The following is an 11,485-nucleotide window of genomic DNA, read 5'->3' as shown; positions in this document are numbered from 1 at the left end:
TCATCCATCAGACAACCTCCCACATAAGAACTTGGAAATAACATCATGGACTGTGACAATATCTTACAATGGCCTTTAACTATCAAAATTGATTTTTATTTTTTTATTTTTTTATTTTTATTTTTTTATTTTTTTTTTTTTATTTTTTTTTTTCTGTAGGAACTCGGTGGGCCTTGCAGTGTGTGAGAAGAGTGAGCAGATCATAGAGTATTTGGTTTTTGTGAGTACAGATCCCAACTGTGATGTTCTAGATTGAGATGTTTGTTTGTTTCTTTTCAAAATGTGCTCCATTTTCTAATGGTTGTTAATCTCTCTGGGATAGCCTTTTAAATATTAATTTGAGAAACAATTTTCTTTCTAGTTTGTAATCGCTCTGGGTGCTTTAAAACTTTTGATTATCTATTCTGTGTTGTGAGCTAAGAAGCCTTTGTGAATTCAACCACTAGATAGGAAATGTTCCAACAAATATAGTTAGTTTTTCTGAAGAGTCAGAGCAACCATGAGTACTGCCAGATTTATTAAGTGTGTGACTGTGGGGGATGGTGTTGTGGGAAAAACTTGCATGCTTATTTCCTACAAAAGAAACACATTTAGAACAGACTATGTACCAACAATGTTTGATAACTTCAGTGCAAATGTAGTGGTGGATGGAAGTACAATGAATGTTGGCCTCTGGGACATGACGGGACAAGAGGATTACAACAGGATTAGGTCCCTAAGTTATAGAGGTGTGGATGTCTTCCTCCCAGCTTTCTCCTTGATCGACAAGGCCAGTTATAAAAACATTCCAAAAAGTGGATTCCAGAATTGAGACACTACGCACCATCTGTGCCTATCATTTTGGTGGGGACAAAATTAGATTTACGAAAAGACAAACAATTTTTTTTTGATCATCCTGGAGTAGTCCCAATCTCAACAGTGCAAGGTGAGAATTTTAAGAGGAAAATCGGGGCTGCAGCATACATTGAATGCAGTTCTAAAACACAAAAGAATGTTAAGGTTGTTTTTGATGTCGTAATCAAAGTGGTTCTTCAACCACCAAAGCAAAAGAAACACAAAAACAAGAAAAGAACATGATTTATTCTTTAAGGGCTTTATCTATCTTTCGCATCTGCAGAACTTTAAAGTGCATTATTTAATCAAAGGCTAGCATAATATTTCCCAAGTATTTATGATTTGTTACTATATGTTTAGTATGTTTAATTTATTGTAAAGCCAGATGCTCTGGAAAAGTTCTAGGCTTTTACATTTTATATCATTTCCTGTGTGGTTATGGAGGTCTATTTTGAAATGTAAATGAAAGGTCCTGATTTTTTTCATTTTATATCATTTCGTGTTGTGGTTATGGAGGACTATTTTGAAATGTAAATGAAATTTGGGTGTACTGCATAGGATACTATGATGAGAGTGGTCAAATATTTGTTTTGACCATGTGAGTTCTCAATTGCAGTTGAAGTCATACTGCTAAGAATCATGTTCAAGGCATGGAGGTGATCTACGCTTTGCCCTATCAGAAAGCCATGTAATTTTTTATTACTGATTTTGGTTATATTGTCTCAATGTGCATGATTTACTTAGTATATAAAAGATCATAAAGTATTCGATTATTCCACTCCTTGGAAAATATCTACAATTTTTTTGATGTAATTTCTACTTGTAATTCATAGGTTTTTAAAGTAAAGTATACCTATTTTCATAACTAAATGGGTTTCACTGATCAAAAAATAGACAACGATTAAATGGAACAGGAGCTTACTAAGTCTGGAATCACCGTTGGGGCTCTGGAGCATGGGGCCGAGTGAGGTGCATAGGATTCTCGTGATGGCCCTAACAGCTACAATGTTGGCCTTCTGAGCATCTAAGTCTCTCATTCGGATTTTCTGCACTTTCTCCTTCAATATGATAAATGGCCTCTCAAACTCATCAAATGCCAACACCATGCCTGCAAATAGTAACAAAATGTAGCACAAAGATTAAAGCCTAAACATACAAGTGATTAAAGCCTAAACATACAAGTGTGGATGCAAAAAAACAGTGGATGTTGAACCAAAGACCTGAGATGTGTGTACTCCTCTCTGCGTCGAAGACTGAAAATGGGGGAAATGAAAATGAGGGAAATGCAGTGAAGTTAAATATGAAACATACCTTGGCACTATCAACGGACTGAAGATCGGATGGGGTTCGATACTAGGTTTTCTACTGGTAAAACCCTCATTCGTAAATCTCTTCATTCTAGTTTTCGCTCCCACCTGTGATCTCTTCAATCTAGTTTTCACTCCCACCTATTGAAAAGTGAATAGAAACTTCTGTTAAGTGTGAATCCAAAATAACTCAAACTATGCTAATGCTAGCACCGACTCCCAAACACTTCGTCGTCCCTATTGTCACCACAGCACTCACGTTGAACCTACCACACTGCCATTCGTTTCTAGATCTTCATCTGAATCACATGCATGATTCTAGATCCTCTTTCAGCCTCTATAAATTTGTATTTTCTTAGCCTGAGCAAGGCAAGCCAAGGCCTAGGTCTGTTGTGTAATATGAAGTGATTTATGTTCTACATTTATTTTTTCTCTTTTATGCTGTCAATTTATCTCTTCTATTGTGTGTGATTGAGTATAGAATATGATTGAGTAATGTTGTTGTTGCTCCATTGTCTGTGATGTTTGTCTGTTGCTAGAAAAGTTTTATTTCTGTTTTTTTTCTCCAAACTAACATCATTTTTTTTCTTTTTTATATGAACATGATAATTGAGTTCCAAATTCTGAATCTACAGAGTCTTGCAGAGACATGACTATGCACATTCACAGAAAAACAAGAACCATAAAACATGGGGGAAACTATGACACCCTTCATTTCACATTTGATATGGCCATGATAATTGAGTTCCAAATTCTAAAACTATAGAATCTTAGAGAGACACGACTGTGTAGGTTCACAAGAAAACAAGAGCATCACACCTATCTGAAGGTCATATACATTATTATTGATAGAGAAAGATAAATTCAAATTAGAATGACTTTACAAGACCATCAGGAACTGAATATGTTCCCCCACACAATAAAACCATTTGTAGGAACTAACAGCCTACAATCAAGCTGGATTGTTCAATGGAGAGACAAAGACTTTAATCTGTAAGTAGTTATTGAGACTGTAGATACCCTTCTCTCTTCTAGTTCCACTCATTTTATAGCCACCAAAAGGTATACTAGCATCAAAAATGTGAAAGAAATTAACCCAAACTATTCCGACAAGTAATACTCGAGTAAGAGTGTTCGCAGTCTCTATATTCTTTGTAAACACTCCTACTGCCAACTCATAACGTGTAGCATTCACTCGCTTTATTACTTCATCTAAAGTTTTGAATTTTATAATTGACTATACTAGACCAAATATTTCGTCAGTAGCTATGGCCATGTCATCCTTAACTTCTAAGAAAATGTTAGGCATAATATAGAAGCCCTTGGTACCAATTTGGTCGACTCCTATTACAATTTTTGCACCACCCTCCCTCCCAGCCTTGATAGAACTCATAACCTTGTTTAACGGATCCTGGTCAATCTGAGGACCTTGCTCAACACCTTTTCTGAAAGGATCACTGACAACCTAACTTAAACACTACGGTTTTGATTTTTCTACAAAGTCATCATGGATACTCTCATGTACAAAGGTTCGTGACCTGGCACAACAACATTGACCCTGATTGAAAAATATGCAAAGTGAGCGAGCTCCACGGCTTGATCGACATCAACATATTCGAACATAATAAAAGGGGCCTTTCCTTCATGTTCCAATGTCAATGGCTTAAGATTTCTCTTGGAAGCTCACTCTAGCACTTCTCGACCACTAGCAGTTGAACCTAGAAAAGAAACCTTATCAATATCGATGTGTCTTGCAACTGCAGCTCTCGCAGTTGGACCATATTCGAAAATGATATTCAGAAATTCTAAAGGCAGTCTAGCCTCATGGAAAATTTTTGCTGCATAAAAAGTTGTTAATGGTGTCTGTTCAACACTCTTTAATTCAATATTATTCCCACAAGCTAGTGCAGGACCAACTTTCCAAGAAAACATAAGTAGTGGAAAATTCCAAGGGATGATTTGACCTCCAACTCCAATAGGCTAATGTAATGTTTGACAATGATAAGGTCCATCAGCTGGAATTGTAAGAGAGTGTATTTTATCTTCCCACCCTGCATGGTAATGAAATAACCGCACTGTCATTCGCACTTCAACCAAGGCTGCTTGCTCATAAGGCTTCCCATTGTCCCATGTTTCCAAGGTTGCAATCTCATCATTATGCTTTTCAAGCAAGTCAGCGAACTGGAGCATAATACATGATCTCTCATAAGCAGTCATTTTCGGCCATGGGCCCTCGTCAAAGGCTTTTCGTGCAGCCTTTACAGCCCTGTCCACGTCTTCTGCATCACCTTCAGCCACATTGACAATCAAATCCCCTGTTCTGGGATCCAATGTTGGAAATGTTTTTTCCAGAAGCCACATTAACAAATTGTCCATCGATAAGAAGATGTGTATACTTTACTTGGACAGGTGGTGCTATAGGTTCTTCCAAAGCACTTGTGGTTGTTCCTAAACTTTGAATCCGAGTATTCTTTATGGATGCTTCTTGTGATGAAGCTGTCAATCCAACGGTGGGTGACCGTGTACCGGCCGACCGGACTGATCGAGCTAGAAGTGAATATTGAGGCTCTGTAGCATGGAGCCAAGTGAGTTTCAGAGTATTCTCGCGATGGCCCTGACAGCTGCAATGTTCACCTTCTGAGCATCTAAGTCTGTCATTCGGATTTCTGCACTTGCTCCTTCAATATGATAAATGGCCTCTCAAACTCATCAAATTCCAATGCCATGCCTGCAAATAGTAACAAAATGCAGCACAAAGATTAAAGCCTAAACATACTAGTGATTAAAGCCTAACAATACAGGTGTGGATGCAAAAAAATAGTGGATGTTGAACCTAAGACCTGAGATGTGTGTACTCCTCTATGCATCAAAGACTAAAAATGGGGGAAATGAAAATGAGGGAAATGCAGTGAATTTAAATATGAAACATACATTGGAACCATCAATGGAGTGAAGATTGATTGGGGTTCGATACTGGGTTTTCTATTGGTAAAACCCTCATTTGTAAATATCTTCAATCTATTTTTCTCTCTCACCTGTGATCTCTTCAATCTAGTTTTCACTTCCACCTATTGAAAAGTGAATAGACACTACCTATTCTATAACATTAAACGAAGATTGGGGTTGGGAGGGGTTTCATAAAGCAAAATTAATGCTTAATTTTTTTAAATATGCCAAAATTCTCCTCCATAACTCAGCTAAGAGCATAATGAAGGGGAGGTTTTCCCAATAGGTAGCAAGCAACATCCATAAGGAAGGCCTATTCCTTCATAGATGGTTCTCTAGGGGATTTTAGTTTTATTCTCTGAGGCATTTTAGATCTTGTATTCCTTTACCTTTCACTCTGCCTTGATCTCTGTACATAAAACGCTAGATTTTGTATATTCTCTTTTTTGGATTACTCCACTAAGCAAAGGTGAAGTAGCCGAGGAAAGAAATATCCCGACTACTTCAATCAGAACTGTACGAACCACTTTGTCAATAGGATGCGCTTCAAAGAAATATCTTGACTGCTTCAATCGAAACTGTAGCTTCCACTTGGTCAAACGATGTGCATCAAAGAAATATCCCGATTGCTTCAATCAGAACTGTAGCTTCCACTTGGTCAATAGGATGTGCTTCAATTGGAACTGTAGCTTCCACTTTGTCAATAGGATGCGCTTCCACGCAGTTAGCTAGATCTACATACATTATTTTATGTTCACTTAAATACATTATTTTATTTTCACTTTCATAGTAAGTTTTTAATTTCATTTGATAAACTAATGCCCATTTTCACTTTCATACTAAGTTTTTAGTTTCATTTGATAAACTAGTGCCCATTTTGACTTTCATACTAAGTTTTTAGTTTCATTTGATAAACTAGCGCCTAGTTTTAGTTTCATTTGATAAACTAGAGCCCATTTTCACTTGCATACTAATTTTTTTAGTTTCATTTGATAAACTAATGCCCTCATGTGTGTTTTTGGTTGGGTTATAATCTAATTTTAAGATTATCGTTTTTATGTAACGATTTCGTTGTTAAAGTTTATGGAGGTAGATGTATTGTATTTTTGGAAAATTTGAATGTTATTTTGTTATTAAAATTTATGGAGGTACATATATTGTATTTTTGGAATTTGAATGTTATTAGAAGGAAACAAGTTCTTTGTATTGAAAACATTTAAGTGTAAGAAGGAAACATGTGCTCTTAATTTGTTTGTATTGAAAATATTTAAGTGTTCTTGCATATTAGGTGGGTGCAAACAAAAGAGAGTCTATAGTAAAGATTTAATAATTAAAAACATGTGTTAGTTTCTTAAAAGTTATATGACAAATTTGGAAGGAGTAGGGTATGTACCCTTCTTTAGGTTAAATATATTCAAATTGTTGTGTGAATGGGTTTGTAAGACCCGATGTTTTTATCTTGAGAAAATGGAGTCCTCTCCAAGTCACTCGCATAGTTTAGGTTGTCATAAGAAAAGTAGGTGCTTTTCCTTAAGATGTAAACATTTAATTTTAAGTAGTGCAATAATGTGGTTTCAGTGAGGAAATAAAAGATGGAACGAGCATGCAGTTTTGGGATGTTAGTGTTATGTTCTACTTGAGGCATGGGTGCACATCCAAACAGACTCTAACAAAGGTTGAAGAGGTGGAATAGTTAGACGGGTTGGGAGGTTGTAGTCTCACTTAGAGGTGTAGACAAGCACATTATGCACCATGAGAATTTGTGAAGATAACTTAAGACATTTGAGAATTTGTGGGAAGGGAACTTGGTAGTGGTACTAAGTGAACATTCCTTGATTGAAGTTGATACCCTCTCCTTGCACTACCACTTTGCAAGGTGAAGAAGAAATGTGAAATATATGTACAACCCACTAAAGAAGTTGGCATGGTTGTTGCAACAAATATAGGTGGCTTTTTCGTAGTGTTGGAACTTGGAAGGTAACCATTCACGTAGATTTCTCATGGAGTGTTAAAGAGGTGCAAGTATTTGATAAGGAGTGAATTACAAAAATATAAAGAATAGGCCATATTGGGTTAGGATATTACTGGTTTTGGACATCCAAAGTTGAAGGTTCATTTTATGAAGCTGTAGTCTAAGCAGTTGGGTGTGGGTCACATCTTACGAGTATCTTGGACTTTTTGTGTGTGTTAGTGGTGTTAGTGCATATGTTTGGTGAGCACTAGCTAGAATGTGTTCCATGAAGGCAAAAAGGCCATAAGTTCGAGATGGCTTGACCATTTTGCATTGTAAGGTGTCTTATGCCCTAGTTTTGAGGAGACAATTAGAACCACATTAGAGTGTGATGGGTTGTACCATGGACTTAGGTCCACTTACATGGGTTGAGGTGTAAAGTTACCCCATGAGCCGAGGAAAATGATTCCAATGCTTATCTATATACAGTGTTTATGATATAAGATTAATGATTTTTTTGTTTGGGAATGGAAGACGGAGATAAGAAAGAATAGGCATTGAAGTTTGTTGTAAATTAATTAAAAGAAAGGAAAAATGTCTCCTTTTAGTATGATTATTCAAGTTGCCTCTTCAATAGGACTAAATTTTATTTCGAGCTAGGGAGTTGGCCTCTCAAAGGCATTGATTAGGTACTCTGGAATTCCAAGACCTAACATATCTAGAATAATCAATTAGATAGATTTGTCTTGGGCAAAGGTTGTAAAGGCTAAGGTGAAAATCTACCCTTTTTAATGTGGGTTTTAAAACTTCTTTTTGAGAATGCTAAAAACAAGTTCATGATCTTGAAAGGAGGTCCTTGGTTTTACCAAAACCATATCCCAATTGAATGTTGCGATCTATCTTTGGGTCCAGTTATCACTATGTTGTTTCACTTATGCATTGAGAAGGTATTAAGGGCTATAGAGCATAAGACGGTTATTTTCCAATACCCTTCCCTTGAAACCCTGTAAAGAGAGGATGTGCCCCATTTTTTTATCATAATATTTCAACTACATGCTCTTCCTATGAGGATGCCCTTGAAGGGAGGGTCTGTAAAGGAAGTGGAATCATGTTGAGTCAAGGGATGGGTATTGCAGGTGTCTCTAGAGATATTGACAAAGATGAAGAGGAATGGTGTTTACCTCCTGTTTCAATGCCTTCTATTCCACCATTCAAGGTACTAAATGGCTCTGACTTTAAGGTTCATAGGTGAAAGCTCACGAAGATCTTAAAAATTAGAAGGTAGGTGTGATTTAGCATAGGATTAATTCTTCAATGGTTGACCTTTTGGGTGATATTTCCCAGTAAATGGAAAAAATTGAAGCCCTGCCACTTATATATTAAGTAGATTATGAGAAAATGTTTCCTAAGTTTTAAAGATTTTATCCATATTTTGTCCATGAGATCCATGGAAACTATGCTCAAGTGTCAATAACTTGTGTTAAGATATCATCTTTGATTCAGGGCACCTATACTTCTTCAACTAGTGGTAATTAATATGTGCAAACTAATTAGCTAACATATGTGATAAATAATCAGATCATGGGCACGCAGATCAAGAAAACTCACCAGTAGAAGATCCAATTGTATCGAGTTGTCAAAGCTGGCCAACTCTTGCACCAAGGCAAGTGGCTCACCAGGGACTAATTTCAATAAAAGTTTTCCCATCTCATGGAGGCACTTAATGCAATGGGGACCATTTCTTCCTAAGGGGGGAGGAATGATCCAGGTGGATATTGGTGGCCACCCACCTATTCAACTTGGACCCACACCATTGTTTCTTTCAGTTTTTCAGTTTCCTTAATTGTAGCACAAGTTATTATTTTTAGCATTTTTTCGCATCCTAAACATCTGGAGCTGTTTTGAGGCCCTAAACAATGTGTTTTTGGAAAACGGGAAAACATGAATCTTCAACTAGTGTGACAGAGTGACATGGCATGCTAGGTAGCGCTAAGTCATGCTAGAGTGATAGGGTGACTTGTGGCCAAGATGTGTTAGGTGCCAAGGTGTGGCAACATGTGTTAGGAAGTGTTTGGGAGTGTTAATTAAACAAACGGGAGCACTAAGTCAATTAATGCATGGAAATTAATAAATAAGAGTTTGTGACAAGAAGTGTCAGTGAGCTCCAGGTGTTTTAAGGAGGGAGTGTCAAGGTATGTTGGGTAGTGCTAAGGCATGCTAGAGTCCAAAGAAATATGCTAAGATGTGTCAGGTGCTATGGTGTACCAATGCATATCAAGGAGTCTTATGGAATGCCAGGGAAACACAAGGGAGTTCTAGTTTAAAATGCATGGAAATGAATGAATAAGAGTGTGTGATAGGGAGTTCCAGTGAGTTATAGGTGGGATAAGGGGGGAGTGGCAAGGTATATTAGGAAGTGAAAAGGAATGCTAGAGTGCCAGGGTGACATGGAAATATTGTGCCAGGTGCTAGAGTATGGCAATGTGTGCTAGGGAGTGTTAGCGAGTGTCCCCTTGACATTATTAGAGGTTGAGCAAGCTAGATATTTTCTGTATGGTTTTTTGGATAGCCAAATGTGTTATTCCCCATGAAGTTAGTGAGGTTCAACAAAACAAATAGGAGAGGCTTTTAGTAACCGCGTAGTTGATGAGGTGGTTAAAATGAACTATCCACCATGAAAGGGCACCACTATGAGAGCAATTATGGTTGAGAGATATGAAAACACCAATTCCTTCATGCCTACTATTATGGTCCATTATGCAAATCCCTCCTTCCTTGTGAATAGTTAGCATGATAGTTTCTCCCACAGATCCTTCTCAATTCACATTTTGCCATAGTGTGAAAACCGAATTTTGACTGGTTCAATGAGGAAATCCCACATTGGAGATATCAAATGGGAAAACTGGTATTTCCAAGGGTTTCCATAACAGTGGCAGGATGCCTTCGATTGACAAGCTTGACGAAACTTGCAGCGAGACATTGAACTTTCCCCATCCAACTATGATGGTCCACAACCAAAATGCGAACCCATCCTTCCTTCCTTATTTCCAACTATAGGGTTTCAACCCATGAACTGTTATATGGAGGGAGGTAAAAGATGTTTTAGAGCCATTAAGGGTGTCCTATTAATTTATGAGGGTTTATCCCCATGTTAAGGTGTGTATCTATGCAAGAGTAGGGTTTCAAACCTGTTCAGTGTGTCTAATGTGCCATATGATATTATTCTTTTTCATAGTCTCCACATCAAAGCCAATTTACATCTTTGATAAGTATCTTCTTGGCCTAGGCATAAGAAATCCATACCATATATGTTATGGATGTGTACTCCTCCTATGTGTGTGTGGATGTTGCTCTAACCTTTTGCAACAGGCAGAGATAGAGCTTTCGTGATATCTTCCTTTTACTCGTCTTCCATTAAGGGACAACAATAAGCTGTTAATGCATAAAATAAGGCATAAAAGAAGTTAAGCACCAACAAGGGGTGCAAAAAAGTTCATCCAACATATAGGATTAGCCAATTGGGATGATGTTACCACTACTAATTGATTAGATTCAACCAATAATTTCTTCCTACTAGCTAAGGTTCACAGTGAAAACCTCTTCTCATCCTTACAACTATAATGAGAAGAATCCATCGGCGGGACTAGATCATCTTATCTTAATTCAAAACCCTTATCATTTGGCATTTTTCAATAGCCAAAATCTATTTTCGATGTATCCAATGACCATTATTTTTCTTCATCGAGGATCAAAAAATAAGATTCTTCTTATTTAGTTAGAATGGAATTTCCTAAAATTGATCTATGGGGATATCACATAATCAACAAGAGAAATTCCAAATATATGTGATATATATGACCTATTTGAGGTGTCCTTGATGAGATGAGTAAGCGCCATCCCGCAATAGAGCTTCTAGTAATGTCCTAAGATGAGCCCTACTATATTATATCAACTTTTCTCCTCACGAGATAAAAATATGTTGTTGTTGGGAGTTACACATCCAACATGCATAAGTCCTATGCAATAAAGAGGTAGGTGATCTCCTTAGTGCACCCACATCATTCCCAAGACCTATCTCTATTTTTTTTAATGTGCGGAACGAACAATCATAGAAGAAGGCTAAACAAATGGCATGTGCCCAATAAATTTTTATTTTTCTGGGTTCTTTTAAACGGGTAAATTTTAGGGCTTTGGTCCAATAATAATATAGAAAATTCTCATTTCAATCTTAAAATATATATAAAATATAAAATTTAGAGAAACTTCTCACATATCAATTTTTTATGTGTTCAATGTGACAAGATTAATGGTGCAAGCAGAAAAAATAATCTCTGTCCTAGGCAGTGACTAAACATAGATCTACTAAATGGGTATAAAACATTTTATAGATAAGAAACAAATCAATCTCTTTGCATAACCAAATATAAATTTTGGAGTTCTCAAAACA

At 36.9% G+C, this 11,485-nt stretch overlaps 2 pseudogenes; one reads left to right on the top strand and one right to left on the bottom strand.

Annotated features, from left to right (window-relative positions):
- The first annotated feature begins 451 nt into the window (after positions 1-451).
- Positions 452-1,089, top strand: LOC149191238 (rac-like GTP-binding protein 7 pseudogene; annotated as a pseudogene).
- A 2,004-nt stretch (positions 1,090-3,093) lies between these two features.
- Positions 3,094-11,485, bottom strand: part of LOC149191237 (benzaldehyde dehydrogenase, mitochondrial pseudogene) — a 90,895-nt pseudogene continuing 82,503 nt past the window's right edge.

The sequence above is a fragment of the Pinus tabuliformis genome, chromosome 3_1, assembly GCF_031772625.1.
Source record: "Pinus tabuliformis cultivar Carrire ecotype Pingquan chromosome 3_1, CPIR1, whole genome shotgun sequence".
In the NCBI taxonomy this organism is placed as follows: domain Eukaryota; kingdom Viridiplantae; phylum Streptophyta; class Pinopsida; order Pinales; family Pinaceae; genus Pinus; species Pinus tabuliformis.
This window is presented reverse-complemented; position numbering and strand designations above follow the sequence as displayed.